Below are 22,932 nucleotides of genomic sequence, written 5' to 3' on the forward strand. Positions count from 1 at the left end.
CTGGAACAGGGTGTAGGTCAACAGGATGTGATGAAGGTGCTATAGCAGACAGCCTCTGCCATAACAGATAGCCCCATTTTACATGTGAGGGAACCACCGTCTCTAACTCTGAAGCTTGGGCTTTTTAGTAGTATAGTAGAGTCTAAGTGCCCAGAGGTTGAGAATCGGTATCTTTTGTCTCTGCAGCTTTAATGACTAGCAAAGCCCTGGCACATTCTGTGTCCTTAGAAGATGATAGCTGAATAAATGAATGAGTTGCCAGAGTGGTAATTTGAGGCCCTGTAGGATTGATTCTTACCGTAAACACTCATCTGACTTACGTTAAGCAACCCAAGAAGCTTGTAGCCAATCAGGAAAGGCAGATAGCAAATAAGTATGTTTTAAAAATCTGATGAGTGTTTTAAAAGTAGAACTCTGTGTTATGGGAGCATGCAGTGAGAGGGCTTATCTAGTTTGTAGCTCAGGAAGGCCTTTTTGAGGAAATGAAGTTTAAGCCAATACTTGAAGAATAAATAAGTAATGGAGGATGGGTGGGAGGAGGAAAAGCACACTGAGAACGCCTGGCAGTGTGGAGAAGTTGTGGAGCTGAGAGGAGGTCAATAGAGCTGTTGTGTGGTGGGGAGGGCCTGGTTGTGATAATTAAGGCTGGAGAAGTAGATGGGGCTAGATGATGGAGGACTTCTTTGTAAGCCAAGTTAGAAAAGAGCATTCTGGCTATGGTAAGAAAAAGGTATTGGAGAGAAGTGAGTGTGGAAGTGGGAAGACCAGTTAGGAGATGGTAGCTGATGTCCAGAGGAAAAATGATGGCAGCTTAGTTTCGTATCTAGGGGTGGCGAGGATTGGAGAAGTTGGTGAATTCTGGAGATATGTATGGAGCTGAGTGATTAGGAATTGTGATCCACTGGAGGGAGGGGAAGAGACAGTCATGTCAAGGGTGAGTTCTAGGGTTCTGGCTGGAGCAAACAGATAAGTGGTAAATGGTGGTGTCATTCCCTGCGATCGGGAGTATAAGAGGACTAGGTTGTCAGTGGAAGTTGGTAGGATCCATTGCAATCATGATGAACTTGAGAGGCCTATGGATCAATAACTAATACACAGACCTGAGGGTTAAGGGTCACGACTAGAGTTAGTCAAGCAGGCACACAGCAACCAAAATTTAAGGAGGCACTCACTTTCAGGGTACTGTAAGCACAGGGTTAGCACGTGAGAATAAGTGTCTCCCTAAATATTGTACCTTAGGAACCTTGCTTACCTGATTGCAGTCCCAGCTCCATAGGAGGTAAAGGAGAGAGGTTCTGGTTGGAATTTTAGGTTGGGACGATAGCAGCATCGGTGATGGAGTGGACATTTGCCATTGTTTCGCTTCCCAGCATTGATTTCTACTTCCTAACAGCACTCAATTTCATTGGGGAAATTTCATTAGCTTAATCCATTGTGTGTCTTGGTGGGACATTGTGTGGGAAATAGGTGCCTTGCCTCCCACAATAGAAAGCTAAGAGGGCCCCTGGAAGGACACACTGAATATCAGAGCTTGAATCTAAAGTCCATTGTTGTACTCAGTGTAAATTTTGATATAATGGTTCTAGCTCAACAGTTAAGCAAGAGAGTCAAAGAAGAAAATGAACAACTATAGGCCATTTCAGTTTGCTGGCCATCATTGTGTCTTCTGGTCTCCCTATTGCCAATTTTTAATGCAATGTTTCAATGTATTTTTCAACAGAAGAAAATATCACCCTTTTCTAAAAGTGTGATGTGTGAGGATTTGAGGTCTGTACCCACTACAGCAATTTTCCTTACTATCAGTGAAGCCCCTGAAGCTACTTTTGGGCTGGGGTTATGGTAGGCTGGCGGCATACAGAGCAGTTGCGGGAGGAGGACATGTTGAGTCTTGGAATAAGGCAGACACCATAGAAGGAAGACCAGAGACTATGAAAGAAATTGCATCTTTGGTGACATTGTTGGAAACTTCTGGATCAAGTCTACTGAAAAGAATTGTGTTAGTAAGTTATAGACTATGCTGCTATAACAGACTCCTCGGCCGGGCGCGGTGGCTCAAGCCTGTAATCCTAGCACTTTGGGAGGCCGAGATGGGTGGATCACGAGGTCAGGAGATCGAGACCATCCTGGCTAACACGGTGAAACCCCGTCTCTACTAAAACTACAAAAAACTAGCCGGGCGAGGTGGCAGGCGCCTGTAGTCCCAGCTACTCGGGAGGCTGAGGCAGGAGAATGGCGTAAACCCAGGAGGCGGAGCTTGCAGTGAGCTGAAATCCGGCCACTGCACTCCAGCCCGGGCGACACAGGGAGACTCCATCTCAAAAAAAAAAAAAAAAAAAAACCGACTCCTCAATAAAGGGACTTAAATAGCATAGAAGTTCAGGTCTCTCTTAACATAACAGTACAGAGGTCTGCCATCTGCCACACATGGCTTGGCGTCTCTAGGTTCATAGTGATTGCCCCAGCTGACCCATTTCTCAGCCAATGGGAAGAGCAAAAGAAGAATTGTAAAGCTATCAGCTTCTCTGTTAAAGACAGTGGCTTGAGAATTGCACTTATCTCTAATTCACATTCCACAGCATGGTCACCCCTAGATGCAGGGCAGGCTGGGAAAGGTAGACTCTGGAGGGTGTATGAAAGAGATGAGTAGAACCTTTGGATCTTTGGAGACATGATGGTCTATTACTAAACGAAAGAAAAGGAGACAAGCTTTTGAGGGTAGTGATCAGCTTTTGTCAAACCAATACATTATTTTTTTTTCTTCCCTCAATCCAATTGGAGTTTGGGTTTCAGTTCTTAGCATGAAAATTCCCCCAATATGAGAGAGGATTTGTCACTGAGCCTTCGCTCTTCCCATCATACTGCCTCTCTATCATCTCTAAGGGACAGTCCAATGCTGTGCTTATTTGAATGCAATCAAATTTAATTTGTTAAGGAAAAAAGAGGGAGGGAAATAGCCTGAGATTATACTACATGCCAGCTACTGTTCTACAATGTTTACATATGTGATATCCTTTAATTGTCAACATAACTCTTTGCTTTCTTTATCTCTGGGTTGCAGGTGAGAAAAATGAGGTGGAGAAGGGTTTATACAGGTGGTACAATAGTTAATAGAATTGTGATTCAATCCCTGTCTGTCTGATTTTATAGCCCCTGCTTTGTGTACTCCATTCCCACTGTGTCTTTGTGGTATTGAGGTGCATGATGGCATAAGAATTAATGGGGACATGGAAGGAAAGATTGGCAGTAGGGAGATAATGGTAAGAGCACAGGGAGCAGTAGGGCTAGGTGTCACACATGTGTGTATGTGTATGTATCTGTGTGCTCATCCACAGAGGTGAGGAGGCAATCAGGAGCCAGATATGTGCTGATAGGACTAGTGAGAGATCAGCCCATAGTCATCACTATTCCAAGTCCCCTTCTTTGTCAATGGCACTCTCAACTCCTCCTTGACAGGAATTTACTTGTTGACTGGGTGTTTATTTGAATGAGATGGACTGCAGACCTGAAGCCTTCTTTGCTCTGACAAACTTGGGGAGGCTGGTTGCATAACACAAAGGTCTGGGATTTAGTGCAGAAAGTCATTTGAGGCCCATCCTGGCTGAAAGCACCATTGGGAAGCTGTTACATAAGCAGAGGAAGCAGTAGCTGGAAGTGCAGGGCATTGAGCAGGGGCAGAATAAGGGTGGGGAGGCAGTTTGTTAGTGAGATGAATTTCCAGGAAGGAAAGCCTGCTCTCCACCACCCAGGCTGCATTAGGGCTGCTGCAGGATGTCTCATTCCTGAGAAAACCCTCTCACAAGAATTCTATTGTCTGATCTTCAGGAACGCGAGGAAACTTGTTCCTTAGTGAGCACAATGAGGACGCCAACAGCCAAGGGAGGAAGCGAGGAGTCCTTGAATTTTCTAAGAACCTACTGCAGACTGCCTTTTGGCAAGTGTTCAGGGAGTGGTGCTCTAGGAAGAGCCCCTGGTGGAGCAACCTGGCCTGGGAACAGTGGTGAAGCAGAGGGGTCAACCTCATGACCTCACTCAACCCTGTCTCCTTCCATCCGAGGCTTATAACTGGGAGTCTCCAGTCTTCCTTGTGCCACAGCCCAGCGTGCCTTATTTCGAGCCAGGCAAAATGGCTCACCATCCCTGAAGAAACAGCCCACTTTCACCGTCCCAGGTTCCCTGTCACACCCTTTCTTTCTCTACATATCTGCTCACCCTTCAAAGGCCTGATCAAATGTCACTTCTTTGGGGAAGCCTGCCATCATGGATGCCTACTTTCTGCTGAGCTCATATTACTTTTACCTGCATACCTTCACACCTAGCTTATCATCATAGGTTTTGCAGGTGCCCAGTAAATATATGTTGGTAATACGAATAGTCCTGATGTACTTTAATGTTATTTTGGATAAAAGTCATACTTTAAATAAACAAATAGGATTGCACTGTATAGGTTTCTGGATGAAATTCTCAAGAACTTTCTTGAACTTTGTGTTTTTTTTTTTAGTTCATGGTGTATGGTTAACCTGCATTCAAATGACATGGTAAATGAATTACATGTCACTCACTCGTTTCTGACTGTGTGCTCCTCAAGACGGCCACTCTCTTGATTTCCATCTCTAAATAAGGGTTAGGAAACAGGGGACGCTAAAGTTTCTTCTAGCTGAAAACTGTTAGGTCCCAGGTCTGAAATATTTAAAATGTGACCTCCCAGAAACATTTGCGTTTTAAAGGGTTCACTTAATTAGAGGCAAGAAGCCTTAGAGGTGGAACTTTAATGGAGGATGTCATAGCAAGCAGAGCTCCAAAGGCAAAGATTCAAACAACTTTCTCCAGAATGAGGAGGTAAAGATCCTCTATTCAGCTTCCTTCGAGTATCCTTATTTGACTTGGTGTGAATGTACGTATCCTTTTAAAAATATAACAAAGGAAAAGACATGGAGACTATTTTTTTTTTTTTTTTTTGAGACGGAGTCTCGCTCTGCCGCCCAGGCTGGAGTGCAGTGGCCGGATCTCAGCTCACTGCAAGCTCCACCTCCCGGGTTCATGCCATTCTCCTGCCTCAGCCTCCCGAGTAGCTGGGACTACAGGCGCCCACCACCTCGCCCGGCTAGTTTTCTGTATTTTTTAGTAGAGATGGGGTTTCACTGTGTCAGCCAGGATGGTCTTGATCTCCTGACCTCGTGATCCGCCCGTCTCGGCCTCCCAAAGTGCTGGGATTACAGGCTTGAGCCACCGCGCCCGGCCTACATGGAGACTACTTAAATGCACGTTACTAAGTGAAAGAAGCCAGCCTGAAAAGATTATACCTGGTAGAATTCCAACTATATGATTTTCTAGTAAAGGCAAAACTATAGGGATGATAAAGAGATCAGTGATTGCCAGGGATTCAAGGAGAGGGAGGGATGATTAGGCAGAGCACAGGATTTTAAGGAGAGTGAAACTACTCTGTAGAGTATCATAATGGTGGGTACATATCATTATACATTTGTCCAGGTCCATAGAATGCACGACACTAAGAGTGAACCCTAATGTAAACTACAGATTTTAGTTAACAGCAATGTGCCAATATTGGCTCTTCAATTATAACAAACCCACTACAATAATGCAAGATGCTAATAATAGGGCAAATTATGTGTGAAAGGAAAGAGGTCTACAGTAATTCTTTGTAGTTTTTGCTATATTTTTCAGTAAACCTGAAACTCCTCAAAAAATAAAGTTTATTAATAAAAAATGAACCACACATCTTCTTAATCATAGCTAACATTTATATAGCACTTACCACATACCATTCACTGTTCTAAGCACTTTGCACATATTAATTCATTGGAAAAATTCTCACATCAAACTTGTGAACTATGTATTATTGTTAATCTCATTTTATAGAGGAGAAAATGGAAGCTCAGTGAGGTTAAGTGAGTGTGCACCATGCTACACTACTCTTTTTTATTCTGTACTATACCATATGTCATATGTGTACTTTATATGCCCAGTTGTCGCCTCTTCCAGGAAGCCTTTCAGACCTGCCATAGGCAGGGGTAGGTCACACCTCTCTATGCTTTTATAACATCCTGGCCCAACTCTGCAGACATATTCCATTTACCATCTATTTGTTGAATGTGTATTAATGGATTTCTAAAGAAGTGTTTGGCACGTGTTTTGTTGAATCCCAGAGAAGCTAAGAACTTCCACTGAACTGACAACTCATAACTGTTCACAGAAAGGCAGGAGGTGAATGAGTTTGCTGTGGCATGCTCTGTGCACATTTATGCAATCTCCTGGTCACTTCTGCTTCCTTCTCTGATATCCTCAGCTCTCCCCTTTGATCACCTCATCTGCCTCATTGCTTGATCCAAATGTCAAAGCCACTGCTGAAGTTTGCTGTGTCTACTTCTTTTTTCTCATTTTTGGAAATGAAAATAATGTTGGTTAAGTTCCCATCCTTTCATGCTGTTCTCCCTCTTTGTGTGTCCTCAAAGCCCCATTTTTGGGATGGAGTTCAATACCAGCCAAGGAATGAGAACTCAATTAGAAAAATGAAGGGTTCACTTACAGTACCCCAATCTCCTGGAGACGATTTTTCTGGCCAGAGAAGAAAAAGGAGTGGGGCGATTCAATTTCCCCTCACCATTTCCTAAGCATTACACCATTGGTCCCAATCAGTAGGCCACCTTCACATTCCCAATTCACCCTGATTCTTCTATTCACAATAATTGGACTGTGGAGATATGGGTAAGTGTGGGCTGAATTCTTCAACTTGACAAATGGATTCCTGGGAAGAAGCTGTGGTTTGACTGGGATTCTGGAAGGTTGGTTAGAGCTAGGGTCTCACTGAGGATTATAGGTTGCAAAGCATGGAGCCTAAGGACGTCTGAAAACTGTGCAGTGTAGATAGTTGGAAGTGAGTGGAACAGCCAGCCCTCTCTGCATAACCTGGCTCTGGTGCAGTCACATCTCATACCACTCACTCCACATCCTCTGGGACCCAGTTACCTTGAGCTCCCTTTATGCCCCTTGCTCCCTGCTCTCCCTTCCCTTGGCTAACTCAGCTTCTGTCCAGTCTCAGCTGAAAGGCCAATGTCTCCAAAGATCCTCTTCAAAGATTCTCCAAGATTCCTCTTACAGGGTAGAGTGCTAGCTATATTTCCTCATACGGTCCTGCCTTCCCCTAGCAATGCACTTGTTACACTTAGTAGTCATAAGTATAAACCATGGTTTGATTTCCTTATTAGTTTATAACCTGCATAAAGGAGAGAGAATGTCTCTGTCTGGCTTGTCATTTTATCTTTCACTATAATGCCTGAAGTAGGAGAAGTGCTCATTAGTGAGTGTAGACAAAGATGACCACTCCACACAAAGTCACAGGCCAGAAGCCACTGTCAGTAGGGCAGCAGCAATAGCCTATGCATTTGTTAGTTTCTCTGCCCCCAAAATGTGTGTTTAACAAATGAAAGAGTATTGATTTCACTATGCTTGGAGTTTGAACCACAATATCCCCCCAAATTAAGTAAGCCTCTAATGAAGTAAAACACTTTCTCCCCAAGAATCAGAATGGCCTCTGCTGATAAATTTTGGCAAGTGCTGGATCACAGATAAAAAATTAGAGTTTTTCACCCTTCAAAGTACTTCCTTGAGGATGCACTGAATCACAGTGAATGGCCAATTGAACCACTAGCAGGCTCATTAGAAAGTGGGTTGTCAGAGACTCATATTACGTAGGATTAATATTAGGCATCTCTGTCTCAGCCCAGTGAAAGGCCTCAAGTGTCCTTGGAATTTCAGCGACCTTTCACTATCAATGATGACATTGTTCTCCAGGCTCGATGGCTTAATTCATAGGAAATGCAACACACTCCTCATCATGATTGCCCACCACATCTGGAATGGGGTCTGGGGGCCTGGGAATACTGAGCTTCAGACACCAAAATGTTACATTTCCCTTGCATAAACTTTCCAGGCTTTGGGAGTTCCTGAGTGTTCTTTTCTGAATATCTCGACAATCTTCCCAGGGGTCTTAACTGAGAATTAGGAGGCAATTGCACAAGTTCTAGGAGCCTAGCAGGTCTTAAACCTGTCATCAGTGGGCTCCTCTGATCCAATAAGGCATAGCTGCAGATGACAAAATCACCTAGAAGTTAGGCAATATTAGTAGGACCCAAGCCCATACATACCATTTTCAGTTGGGGAAATCACAATGTCACTAATGGGTTGTTGGCATGTTTGTTTCTAAATCTTCTTTGTGCCCTTAAGAGTTTGCTATTGGTTAGCTTTCATTTTACAGATGAGGGGGCTAGGGTTCAGGATACATAGCAATTAAATGGATTGCTGGGATTCAAATGTAGGTCTGCCTGATTTCAGACAACAGAGTGAGTGGTGATGGTACCTATTGAATGCCTAGTTGTATTACACAATGTACTAGGGGTTTTACATTGTTTTTCTTGTGTATTTCTCATTGCAACCTTGTGACATAGAAACTGAAGCTAAGACAATTTTGTTATGATGCAATGCAGCATTATTAAGCAAAATTGGCAGCCAAAGCAGGGAAAATGAGTGACTGGGTGGTGCAGAATGAGTGATCTGTAGGCTGGTGAGAGGATGGACTATGTTGGAGAGGGAGTGAGGGCAGTCTGTAAAAGCAAGGATGGGTCTTATTTAAGGTGAGTCTTCTGCCTGGAGAATGACTGGCACTCAGAATATGTCTTCTGAATAGATGTGTGAATGCTAGCAGGAGGCTGGTGGACAGGGAAGGTCCTGGAGGATCCAGTGGGATCTAACAGGGAGTCTTCATTTGGCCACACATTACTCAGTCTTCTAAACCTTCTCCTAGGCCTATCTGTGCTCTTCGTTGTAAAATCTAGTTTTAGCAAGAATGCTACTAAGTCAGTTTTGCAAGAACTCCCTGCCCTCAATACCTGATCTCTCTTGATATCTGGTAGGTTCCTCATCCTGCACCACCAAGTGATGACTGACTACTCTAGTCTATCTTCAGCAAGAATCCTGTTAGGTCAGTTTTGTCAGAAATCCCCCTTACCCTTGATGTTTCTGCTTAGCAATTTTCCATCCACTGACTGCCACCCTGATGTTTGGCTATAAATTCCCACTTGTCCGTGCTATATTTGGAGTTGAGCCCAATCTCTCTACCCCACTGCAAAATCCCATTGCAGTGGTCCCTCTATGCCTATGGTAATGGTCCTGGATAAAGCCTGCCTTACCAATCTTTAACAAGTATTGCTGAATAACTTCTTTAATAGGCCTTAAAGCATCAGTTTTGACAGTGAGCTACCAGGAGTTGAGATCCTAGAGTGGAATGGTGGACTTTAAGGGTCTTAGAAGAGGAGTCATTTGCAATGATGACAAGAGCCAATGTGGGGTCGTGAGCCGGGCAACCGCAAAGACATGTGGCAATGGCCCCTGGCACTGAGGAACAAGAGGCTGAAGAGGGCATAGCCTAGGGTGACTCCTTCCACTCAGTTCCTGAGTATTTCACACTCTTCTGGGTGGTTGGTGCACACAGGGGTAGGATGGATGTAAATCCTCACCTTGAAGAGCCAAGTGTCAGGTTTCTCCAAAGCTCAGTTTCCAAAAGGGAGAGAAGGCTGTAAACATCTTTATATCAAGGTCCACTTTGCTCCTGTGATGTTAGGGCTGCCTGTGGTGTGTAACCAGGAAGCTCAGATGTGGGCAGTGGTGCCTCCTACTGTGGCTTTCTCTGGATTCAGTGGAAGGTAAAGACAGAGTTAGTTTGTAAGTACATTTTCTTTTTCATCCAGGCTCTGCCTTTACCCAATCAGCCCCTGCTTCCTGCAGCACAGATCTGGGCTGTAATAGAGCTGGCCTTATTTTATTTTTTATTAAGTTCATGAACTTTAGAGGAAGGAACTTGAAAAAAATGGTCTCATTACCTCAGGAATGAAGGCTCAAACTTCTTTTAATGCCAGACGTTGGCGTGGCCTTGCTTGTTATAGCCACAAATAATCCTGGTGGAAAATTGCAACAGAGTGGCCAGGCACAAACAGGATGGCTTCTTGGGGTGAAGCAGGTGGGGTGGAGGAAGTGGAGGTCAGTGAAGGGTCAACTTAAAATGGAAAAGATCCTGAAGTTGAGGCTTGTAGACTTCAACTATGGCTAGCCATTCATATAGATTGGCAATGGGAGGGCCAAATCTACCATTGACCCTTCCAGATGCTAGGATATTGGGAAGAGCTTGGGCCTGGATTCAGATGCACTTGATTCTTATTCCCGTGCAGCTACTTACTATAAGCTACGTGACAGTTTACAATTTTCTTGAACCTCTTGTGCTTTAGTTTTCCATGTCTGTAAAATGCAGAAACTATCTACCTTGCAGGATTGTTAAGGGGATTAGAGGAGAACATGTGAAAGTTGTCAGGCTCTGGGTCTATAAAGGAAAATGTGGTACAAGCAACATTCTTTAGGAAAATATCTCCTTGCATAACCCAGGGCAGCAGTTCCCACGGTTTAATTGTTAACTGACCAGGAGGCTGACCACGGTGCTGGAATCTCCCTCCTCTGCAAAGGGTTGTTGGAGGAGTGCTGAGCCTCAGGGCCCAAAGGTCATTGTTTGCCAAAATTCTCTGATGATGAGAATCTCCTGAGGGTGTTTGTTAAATATTACTAGTTTCTGGCTTTGTCCCAGACCCATTGAATACGAAGCTCTAGGAGGGCCAGGAACCTGTGTTTTTAATAAGAGGCCCTGACAATTCCTATCATCAGGGAATTTGGGGAAACACAGTTATTGCTTCCTGCACTTCTGAATGATTGGTGATAGGAAGCTAGTTTTTGTCTCTGTATGAGTAAAATACATATTTTCTACACAGATGACCTCCAAGGTTCGTATTTATTAAATTTCTTAAACCTTGTATTTGACTGAATTTAGGGGAAGAATGTGTCATGTTTTTAGGGGAAAGACACTGTGTCATTGCTCCCTGCCTTTGCTGTTGCTGTTCTTCCTGCTCGAAATTCTCCCCCTGTCTTGTCTACCTGGCAAATCTTGCTCCTTCTCCAACACCCGGATCAAGACATTTCCTCTGCAAACCTTTTGTGACTCTTGCAGGCTGGATCAGGTGCTTCTTCCTCTGTGTTCCCTTTGTGACTTTGTGATATGAGAAGTGATTATAAGAGGAACCATTTCATATTATGTGTTTGTTTTTGCACATCTTCCCACACTAGCTTATATGTATAGGAGTCAAAAAGAATCACGGTACCTGTATTTGAATCTTATGAGTCAGGTCAGGCAAAACACTTGAATAGGGAGTTGAAAGAGTAAGAGTTGTCCAGATTAAAAAAAAAAAAAAGGTGATTTCCAGTGAGTAGCAGGTGCAAAAGTGTGGATGTTAAAGAAAAACACAGCTTTTTTTTTTCCCCCATCTTGAAACATTTTTAATGAGAAAATAATTTTTTTCTGAGATGGAATCTTGCTCTATCACCCAGGCTAGAGTGCAGTGGCATAATTATAGCTCACTGCAGCCTCAACCTCCAGGGGTCAAGCAATCCTCCCACCTCAGTCTCTGAAGTAGCTTGGACCACAGGTGTGTGCCACCACGCCTGGCTAATTTTTTTATTTTTTGTAGAGATGGAGTTTCGCCATGTTGCCCAGGCTGGTCTCAACTCCTGGACTCAAGCAGTCCTTTTGCCTCTGCCCCTCAAAATGCTGGGTTTACAGGCATGAGTCACTGCACCTGACTTGAGAAAATCATTTTTGCAATGATAACTTTTGAGGTCTTGAACATTTTTTAGTAAGGCCATGATTGGTAGTTTTTCATTAGGATTTAGTTACAAAGGCCAGAAAAGGGACTATTCTAATTCTGAAAATAATGTTTTTAATTGTTAAAATTAAAAAGAGCACAAATTAGTCCTTTGTGTGTGAAAGTGTGCGAAAGGCTTTGGCTTCAGACATACCTGATCACCTCTGCCTTTTCTATCTCTCACTGGGTGGCCTTGAGCAAGTTACTTAGATTCTTTATGCTTCAGTTTTCCATGTGTAAAATAGAAAATGAACACCCTTCTCCTTTCATTCTATCCTTTCAAAGTTGAAAGAGGAAATTAAAAAATCAAAATAATAAAGATTTTAAAATAACCCTGATAGGCTGGAGCACTGGACTAACACTACTTAGATAAAATTTTAAAAAGATAAATATTGGCCGGGCGTGATGGCTCATGCCTATAATCCCAGCACTTTGGGAGGCCGAGGCGGGTGGACCATGAGGTCAGGAGATTGAGACCATCCTGGCCAACATGGTGAAACCCCGTCTCTACTAAAAATACAAAAATTAGCTGGGTGTGGTGGCACATGCCTGTAATCCCAGCTACTTGGGAGGCTGAGGCAGGAGAATGGCTTGAACCCAGGAGGTGGAGAGTACAGTGAACCGAGATCGCACCACTGCACTCTAACCTGGGTGACAGAATGAGACTCTGTATCCAAATAAAATAAAATAAAATAAAATAAAATAAAATAAAATAAATATTAAGTCCAGAATTCACATACATAATAGAAATACTGGCTTGAAATGAATTAATTTCAGAAATACTGGTAGCAGCTCATGTCAGAAGCACTCTCCAAAATTATTAGAAATTAAGTTCAATCACTCCAATGGGTTAATGGGACACTAAAAATGTACTTTTTCCTCTGGCATTATAACTAGGTTGGTAAAAAGTCTGATGTATGATGTGATGTGTTATCAGGAAAAACAGGATTGGGAACCCTCATGCGCTGCTCGGGGGAGTAGTGCAGTCATTCTGGAGAACAGTCTGGTACTACTAAACAGGTGAAGTTTGTGTATGCCCATCACTCATCAGTCTCACCCTTGGTTTGTGGCAAGTTTTATAAATTAGTTCACCCAACTTCCTTCTCCCTCACCACAGAACATGGTTTCCTGCACACTAGGGGACACAAAGGTAAAAATCAATATTTTCCGGATGTCTTTATTGCTCAGGGTCCATTTATTGGATTTTACCCTTTTATCCCCTAGTGTGCAGTAAACCGTGTTCTAAGGTTGCACAAATACATGCATGTGATGGTTGGAAAGTGCAAGGAATTATCATGAGGCAGAGACCTTGCCTTTGTTGCTTCTGTTACTTTTGCTAGTGTGCATAATCACAAAGACTTTAATTTGCTGCAATTTATTTTTTGGAAGACGTAGCCAAGGTCCTAGTGTCTGTTTCTAACATGGTGGCATTGGGAAGCTGGACACTGGGTATCCCTTTTACTAGTTGTGATGGCAGTAGAGGTGGTGTTGGTTTCCAAGCCCCACAGCCCTCCAATGGTGGCAAAGGCCATTGCTTCTTGGTGTACCAGTTCAGTTGTGTTTTTCTGGGGGTTGTTTTTGGAAGCTCAGTCAAGATATTACTTTGTTTTGGCCATTTAAAAATGCAGAATTCTTTTACACAACGTGGTAACTATAGTCAATAATAATGTATTGTATACAGACGTACCTCATTTTATTACACTTTGCTTTAGTGTACTTTGCAGATTTTGTATTTTGTACAAATTACAGATTTGTGGCAACCAAGTCTAATGGTTCCATTTCTCCAATAGCATATGCTCACTTCATGTCTGTGTCGCATTTTGGTAATTCTCAAAATATTTCAAACTTGTTTGTTATTATTATATCTCTTAGTGTAATCTGTGCTCCGTAATGTTTGCTGTTACTGTTGTGGTTATCTTGGGGCACCATGAATCTCATCCATATAAAATAGTGAATTGAATCAATAAATTGGTGCATTCTGACTGCTCCCCTGACCAGGTGTTTTCCCATCTCTGTCCCTCTCCCCAGGCCACACTGTTCTTTGAGATGCAACAACATTGAAATTAGGCCAATTAATAATTCTACAATGGCCTCTAAGTGTTCAAATGAAAGAATGAGTCACACATCTCTCACGTTAAATCAAAGGCTAGAAATGATTAAGCTTATTAAGGAAGAAATGTCAAAAACTAAGATGGGCCAAACCTAGGCCTCTCATGCCAAGCAGTTAACCAAGTTTTGAATGCAAAGGAAAAGTTCTTGAAGGAAATTAAAAGTGCTACCCCAGTGAACACATAAATGATAAGAAAAAGAAACAATCATATTGCTCATACGGAGAAGGTTTTAGTCTTCTTGATAAATGATCAAACCAGCCTCAACATTCCTTTCAGCCCAAGCCTAATCCAGAGCAAAGCCCTAATTCTTTTCAATTCTACGAAGGCTGAGAGAGGTGATGAAGCTTCAGAAGAAAAGTTTGGAAGGTAGCAGAGGTTGGTTCATGAGGTTTAAAGAAGGGAGCTATCTCCATATGTAAAAGTGCAGTGCAAGGTGAAGCAGCACTGCTGATGTAGAAGCTGCAGGAAGTTATACAGAAGACCTAGTTAGGATCATTGATGAAGTGTCTACACTAAATGCCATATTTCCAATGTAGAAGAAACAACATTCTATTGGAAGAAGAAGCCATCTGGAATATTCACAGCTGGAGAGGAGAAGTCACTGTCTAGCTTTAGAGTTTTAAAGGACAGGGTGATTCTCTTATTAGGGGATAATACAGCTAGTGACTTTAAGTTGAAGCCACCCATTTACCATTCTGAGAATCTTAAGGCCCCTCAGAATTATGTTAAATATACTCTGTTTGTATTCTATAAATGCAACAGAAAAACTTAGAAGATAGCCCATCTGTTTACAGCATGGTTTACTGAATGTTATAAACTCACTATTGAGATCTGCTACTCAGATGAAAAGATTCCTTTCAAAATATTCCTGCTTACTGACAATGCACCGAGTCACACAGGAGCTCTGAAGAAGATATACAAGGAGATGTATGTTGTCGTCATGCCTGCTAACACAGTATCCATTCTGTAGTCCATGGATGAAGGAGTAATTTCGATTTTCAAGTCTTATTATTTAAGAAATACGTTTCATAAGGCTTTAGCTGCCATAAATAGTGATTCTTCTCATGTAGCTGGGCAATGTAAATTGAAAACTTTTTGGGGAGGATTTACCATTTTAGATACCCTGAAGAATATTCATGAGTCATGGAAGGAGATCAAAATATCAACATTAGAAGGAGTTTTGAAGAAATTGACTCCAATCCTCATGGATGACTTTGAGGGGTTCAAGGCTTCAGTGGAGGAAGGAACTGCCTGTGATGGAAGAATCAAGAGAACTAGAATTATAAGTGGAGCTGGAAGATGAGGCTAACTTGCTGAAATCTCATGATAAACTTGAATGGATGAGGAATTGCTTCTTAGGGACAAGCAAAGAAATACAATCTACTCATGATGAAGTTGCTATAAACATTGTTGAAAGGACAACAAAGGATTTAGAATGTTACATAAACTTAGTTGATAAAGTAGCATCTGGATTTGAAAGGACTGACTACAGTTTTGAAAGAAGTTTTACTGTGGTTAAAATGCTATCAAACCGCATTACGTGCTATATAGAAACCTTTTATTAAAGGAAGAATCAATTGATGCAGCAAAGTTCATTGTTGTCTTATTTTAAGAAATTACCACAGACATAAAAAGGAATGAAGTCATGTCATTTGCAGTAACATGAATGCAGCTGGAGGCCATTAGCCTAAGGAAATTAACACAGGAACAGAGACCAAATACGGCATGTTCTCACTTATAAGTAGGAGCTAAACAATGAGTTCTCATAGACATAAAGATGGAAACAATAGACACTGGAGATTTCTAGAGAGGAAGAGTGGCTAGGGGACTAAGGTTTGAAAAACTATTGGGTACTATACTTAGTATCTGGGTGACGGGATCGATCATACCGCAAACCTTAACATCATGAAATACACTCAGGTAACAAACTTGCACATATACCCCTTGAATCTACAATAAAAGTTGAAACTATTTTAAAAGAATCTTAAAAAAATGCACAGTCCAATAGGAATACTATGTGAGCTGTATATTTTATTTAAACTTTTCTAGCAGCCACAGTTTAAAAAGCAAAAAAGAAACCGTTAAAATGAATTACAGTAATATATTTTAGTTTTCCCAACATATCCAAAATGTTATCATTTCAATGTGTATCAATATAGACAATTGTTAATGAAAAACAAGGAATTACCACAGCCACCCCAACCTTTAGCAATGGCCACCCTAATTAGTCAGCAGTCATCAATGTCAAGGGAAGACCCTCCACCAGCAAAACTATTACCACTTGTTGAAGGCTCGGATCATTGTCAGCATTTGTTCACAATAAAGCATTTTTAAATTAAGAGATATACATTGTTTTCTAACACATAATGCTATTCCACTCTTAATAGACGACAGTATAGTATAAACATAACTTTTATGTGCACTAGGAAACCAAAAAATTTGTGACTCATTTTATTGTGATTGTATTTATTTATTTTTGCAATGATCTGGTACCAAAGCTAGTATCTCTGAAGTATACCTGTGTTTCAAAAAAAAAAAAAAAAAAAAAAAGACAGTAAATTTCTTTTTTTTCCTTTTTTTGAGATGGAGTCTCACTCTGTTGCCCAGGCTGGAGTGCTTTGGGGTGATCTCTGCTCATTGCAACCTCCGCCTCCCACGTTCAAGTGATTCTCCTGCCTCAGCCTCCCAAATAGCTGGGACTACGGGCCTGGGCCACCACGCCCCGTTAATTTTTGTATTTTTAGTAGAGATGGGTTTTTGCCATGTTGGCCAGGCTGGTCTCGAACTTCTGACCTCAAGTCATCCACCCACTTCAGCATCCCAAAGTGCTGGAATTAACAGGTGTGAACCACTGCACCCTGCCAAAGACAGTAAATTTATAATGTGTCATTAAATCTAACGAACATATCTATTATCTCATTTACCAATAATAAGAAAAACAAAGATATGTTTATTATCTTGATTTAATCATTCCACATTGTATACATATATCAAAACATCACATTGCACACCAAAAATGTATATAAAGATTTGTCAATCAAAAATAACAGTAATTAAAAAATAATGAATTTTCTTCATTAGATATCTTTTTGGTTATACTAGGTTGAGGAGATTCTGACAACTTCAAATGATTAAGGAGAACCTCTTTTAAAGGGGATATGAATGAGGATGTCTACTACAATGTTACATGCAGTAACTGGGAGTTAGAGGCCACTGTTTACCAGCATTGAGGGGATGGATTTATAAAATGAGACGGGTGGACGCTCAAGAACACTATGCAACAATTAGAAGCAAGGAGCCACATTTCCACATAGTGACATGGACAGATCTTAATAGTACTTAGTTTAAAAAAAAAAGATGATGTCTATAGCATAATGCCATTTATTCAAATTGAGAAACACATGTGTAAAAGACAATGATATGATTGAAAATGACATACCTTCTTATTTGATCTTTCCTGCAACAGAATGAGTGACTAATTGGGGAAGAGAAACAAAAGCAATGAATGCAGAAACAAGGAATGAATGAAGAAGAAGTCCTTTCACATACTCTTGAGGAACTCAGGAAAATGATTTATAAAAATCTTTGCACCTAGGATGGGGGAGGGAAAGAGAACCAATGTAATATATCACAAGATAAAATACTTCTAAGTATCTCTAACACCACATACATAATGCAGTATAAACTTTTTCTGTACAATAAAAAAGGAAGGACTTTGACAAAAAATAATGCCCATGAGGAAGGAGAGTAGGATGATGACAGGTCCATGAAATATGTTACGAAACAAAGTTTTAAGACCTTGAGGATCTTCAGCCTGGAGACGAACAGAGAGGAGGCCAGGTGACCAACTCTCCTGGTTTTCCTGGAACTTTCTCAGTCTTAGCATTGAAAGTCCTTTCTCCCAGGAAATCCTTTAGTCCAGGGCAAACCAGGATGGTTGGTCAACCTAGGGAGGCATAATTGCTATCTTCAACTATGTAAAGAACTTTCATAGAGAAAGAGGAATTAAACGGGCTCTATGCAACTTTAGAGGGCAGATTTTAGACCACTGAAAAGAACTATATTAGAGAAAACATAATTTGGCTCAATACATGGAGGGTTTTTTATTTTATTTTATTTTTTATATATAATAGACGTAGTTTGTTATTTTTAATTTTACTTTAAGTTCTGGGATACATGTGCAGAACATGCAGATTTGTTATAGAGGTATACATGTGTCATGGTGGTTTGCTGCACCTATTAACTTGTCATGTAGGTTTTAAGCCCCACATGCGTTAGCTATTTGTCCTAATGCTCTTCCACCCCTTGTTCCCCACCCCCAACAGGCCCCAGTGTGTGTTGTTCTCCTCCCTATGTCCATGTGTTCTCATTATTCAACTCCCACTTACAAGTGAGAACTACATGGAGCATTTTCTAATGGCAAATTGTGAATCAGTGAGCAGGCTATCTTTGTCTACAGCAGTTAGTAATGTTAAATATCGCAAATATTGGAGTTTACCAATTATACAACAAAATAATGTATGTGATCTGGTTTAATAGATCTGTTAAAGAAAGACACATCCACATACTCTCCCACTTACCATCTTTACGATGGTAGTAGATAAAAACAGGTCACGACAGTACCTGTCATACTACTGACCACTGCTATTCAGTGAGTACCTGCAAGGTACATAATCTCATTAGATCTTCACCATACTGCATTTAATTTATGACAAAACAAAATAACTTTCCCAAGGTCAGGCAATTAAGGATTTGAACATAGTGCTGTCTGACTCCAAAAAAAGTCAATGTTCTTAACTGCTGTCTTTTAAGACAATTTAAAACTTTCAACACCAAGATGGTAAAATTGAGTGCTACATTGTATGTTACAGATTAACAATGCTCAGAAACTCAGAGGTAAAGAATTTCAGTGAAATTCAATGTGCTTTCAGGGACAAATTGTGACTTGATGATGAAAATACTTGATTCTCCTAAGAAGTCTAGCAGACACAATCCTGAAAGTCTGTCTCTGGATGGAAAACTCAATGACAATTGATAAGGAAAGAGCTTTGAAGAGCTTCACTATGTGCGTTAGCCCATGATAGACTCTCCTATTGTTGAGCCTTGAAAAGCAAAGCAGTTTATTTATTTATTATTATTATACTTTAAGTTCTAGGGTACATGTGTACAACGTGCAGGTTTGTTGCATAGGTATACATGTGCCATGTTGGTTTGCTGCACCCATCAACTCGTCATTTACATTACATATTTATCCTAATGCTATCCCTCCCCCAACCCCCCACCCCTGACGAGCCTGGTGTGTGATGTTCCCCACCCTGTGTCCATGTGTTCTCATTGTTCAACTCCCACCTATGAGTGAGAACATGTGGTGTTTGGTTTTCTGTCCTTGTGATAGTTTGCTTAGAATGATGGTTTCCAGCTTCATCCATGTCCCTGCAAAGGACATGAACTCATCCTTTTTTATGGCTGCATAGTATTCCATGGTGTATATGTGCCACATTTTCTTAATCCAGTGTATCATTGATGCACATTTGGGTGGGTTCCAAGTCTTTGCTATTGTTGATAGTGCTGCAGTAAACATATGTGTGCATATGTCTTTATCATAGAATGATTTATAATCCTTTGGGTATATGCCCAGTAGTGGGATGGCTGGGTCAAATGGTATTTCTACTTTTAGATCCTTGAGGAATCGTCACACTGTCTTCCACAATGGCTGAACTAATTTACACTCCCACCTACAGTGTAAAAGCGTTCCTATTTCTCCACATCCTCTCCATCATCTGTTGTTTCCTGACTTTTTAATGATCGCCATTCTAACTGGTGTAGGAGGGTATCTCATTGTGGTTTTGATTTGCATTTCTCTGATGCCCAGTGATGATGAGCATTTTTTCACGTGTGTGTTGGCTGCATAAATGTCTTCTTTTGAGAAGTGTCTGTTCATATCCTTTGTCTACTTTTTGATGGGTCATTTGTTTTTTTCTTGTAAATTTGTTTAAGTTCTTTGTAGATTCTGGATATTAATCCTTTTTCAGATGGGTAGATTGCAAATATTTTCTCCCCTTCTATAGGTTGCCTGCTCACTCTGATGATGGTTTCTTTTGCTGTGCAGAAGTTCTGTAGTTTAATTAGATTCCATTTGTCTCTTTTGGTTTTTGTTGTCATTGCTTTTTGTGTTTTAGTCATGAAGTCCTTGCCCATGCTTATGCCCTGAATGGTATTGCCTAGGTTTTCTTCTAGGGTTTTTATGGTGTTAGGTCTTACATTTAAGTCTTTAATCCATCTTGAGTTAATTTTTGTATACAGTGTAAGGAAGGGATCCAGTTTCAGCTTTCTACACATGGCTAGCCAGTTTTCCCAGCACCATTGATTAAATAGGGAATCCTTTCTTCCTTGCTTGTTTCTGTCAGGTTTGTCAAAGATCAGATGGTTGTAGGTGTGTGGTGTTATTTCTGTGGCCTCTGTTCTGTTCCATTGGTCTATATATCTGTTTTGGTACCAGTACCATGCTGTTTTGATTACTGTGGCCTTGTGGTATAGTTTGAAGTCAGGTAGTGTGATGCCTCCAGCTTTACTCTTTTTGCTTAAGATTGTCTTGGCTATGCAGGCTCCTTTTTGGTTCCATCTGAATTTTAAAGTAGTTTTTTCCAATTCTGTGAAGAAAGTCAGTGGTAACTTGATGGGGATAGCATTGAATCTATAAATTACTATGGGGAGTATGGCCATTTTCACAATATTGATTCCTCCTATCTATGAGCATGGAATGTTATTCCATTTGTTTGTGTCCTCTTTTATTTCATTGAGCAATGGTTTGTAGTTCTCCTTGAAGAAGTCCTTCACATCCCTTGTAAGTTGGATTCCTAGGTATTTTATTCTCTTTGTAGTAATTGTGAATGGAAGTCCACTCATGATTTGGCTCTCTATTTTTGGTTTATGGGAATGCTTGTGATTTTTTCACATTGATTCTGTATCCTGAGACTTTGCTGAAGTTGCTTATCAGCTTAAGGAGATTTTAGGCTGAGATGATGGGTTTTCTACATATACAATCATGTAATCTGCAAACAGACAATTTGACTTCCTCTTTTCCTAACTTAGTACTTTTGATTTCTTTCTCTTGCCTGATTGCCTTAGCCAGAACTTCCAACATTATGTTGAATAGGAGTGGTGAGCGAGGGCATCCCTGTCTTATGCCAGTTTTCAAAGGGAATGCTTCCAGTTTTTGCCCATTCAGTATGATATTGGCTGTGGGTTTGTCATAAATAGCTCTTATTATTTTGAGATATGTTCCATCAATATCTAGTTTATTGAGAGTTTTAAGCAAAAAGGGTTGTTGAATTTTGTCGAAGGCCTTTTCTGCATCTATTGAGATAATCATGTGGTTTTTATCGTTGGTTCTGTTTATATGTTGGATTATGTTTATTGATTTCTGTATGTTGAACCAGCCTTCCATCCCAGGGATGAAGCCAACTTGATTGTGGTGGATAAGCGTTTTGATGTGCTACTGGATTTGGTTTGCCAGTATTTTTTGCATCTATGTTCATCAGGGATATTGGCCTAAAATTCTCTTTTTTTGTTGTTGTTGTGTCTCTACCAGGTTTTGGTATCAGGATGACACCAGCCTCATAAAATGAGTTAGGGAGGATTCCCTCTTTTTCTATCAATTGAAATAGTTTCAGAAGGACTGCTACCAGCTCCTCTTTGTATCTCTGGTAGAATTCGTCTGTGAATCTGTCTGGTCCTGGACTTTTTTTGGTTGGTAGGCTATTAATTATTGCCTCAATTATAGAACCTGTTATTGGGCTATTCAGAGATTCAACTTCTTCCTGGTTTAGTCTTGGGAGGGTGTATGTGTCCAGGAATTTATCCATTTCTTCTAGATTTTCTAGTTTATTTGTGTGGAGATGTTTATAGCATTCTCTGATGGTAGTTTGTGTTTCTGTGGGATCAGTGGTGATATACCCTTAATCATTTTTTATTGTGTTTATTTGATTCTTCTCTCTTTCCTTCTTTTTTAGTCTTGCTAGCGGTCTATCTATTTTGTTGATCTTTTCAAGAAACCAGTTCCTGGATTCATGGATTTTTTGAAGGGTTTTTTTAGTCTCTATCTCCTTCAGTTCTGCTCTGATCTTAGTTATTTCTTGCCTTCCGCTAGCTTTTGAATTTGTTTGCTCTTGCTTCTCAGTTCTTTTCATTGTGATGTTAGAGTGTCAATTTTAGATCTTTCCTGCTTTCTCTTGTGGGCATTTAATGCTATAAATTTCCCTCTACACACTGCTCTAAATGTGTCCCAGAGATTCTGGTATGTTATGTCTTCGTTCTCATTGGTTTCAAAGAACATCTTTATTTCTGCCTTCATTTCATTATTTACCCAGTGGTCGTTCAGGAGCAGGTTGTTCAGTTTCCATGTAGTTGTGTGGTTTTGAGTGAGTTTCTTAATCCTGAGTTCTAATTTGATTGCACTGTGGTCTGAGAGACAGTTTGTTGTGATTTCTGTTCTTTTACATTTGCTGAGGAGTGTTTTACTACCAATTATGTGGTCAATTTTAGAATAAGTGTGATGTGGTGCTGAGAAGAATGTATATTCTATTGATTTGGGGCAGAGAGTTCTGTGGATGTCCATTAGGTCTGCTTGGTCCAGAGCTAAGTTTAAGTCCTGGATATCCTTGTTAACTTTCTATCTCATTGATCTGTCTAATATTGACAGTGGGGTGTTAAAGTCTCCCATTATTATTGTGTGGGAGTCTAAGTCTTGCTCTTAGTTCTCTAAGGACTTGCTTTATGAATCTGGGTGCTCCTGTATGGGGTGCATATATATTTAGGATAGTTAGGTCTTCTTGAATTGATCCCTTTACCATTGTGTAGTGGCCTTCTGTGTCTCTTTTGATCTTTGTTGGCTTAAAGTCTGTTTTATCAGAGACTAGGATTGCAACCCCTGGAAAAGCAGATGCAGTTTCTGTCTCTAAAGACAGAGTGGATAACTAGAGTAGTCACAACTGCGAATAATAATAATAATAATAATAATAATAAATCATAATAAAGGCTATCTTTGTTTGTGCATATACTATGTGTTA

The 22,932-nt window shown here is 40.7% G+C and overlaps 1 long non-coding RNA gene across 1 annotated transcript; it reads right to left on the reverse strand.

Annotated features, from left to right (window-relative positions):
* Window positions 1-15,875: 15,875 nt before the first annotated feature.
* On the reverse strand, window positions 15,876-17,455 carry LOC141407975 (uncharacterized). Its single transcript, XR_012419737.1, has 2 exons — window positions 17,304-17,455; window positions 15,876-16,722 (listed from the first exon to the last, which is right to left on the reverse strand). It is a non-coding gene; the product is annotated as an uncharacterized lncRNA (long non-coding RNA).
* Window positions 17,456-22,932: the final 5,477 nt, after the last annotated feature.

The sequence above is a fragment of the Macaca fascicularis genome, chromosome 1 (assembly GCF_037993035.2).
Source record: "Macaca fascicularis isolate 582-1 chromosome 1, T2T-MFA8v1.1".
Taxonomy (NCBI): Eukaryota; Metazoa; Chordata; class Mammalia; order Primates; family Cercopithecidae; genus Macaca; species Macaca fascicularis.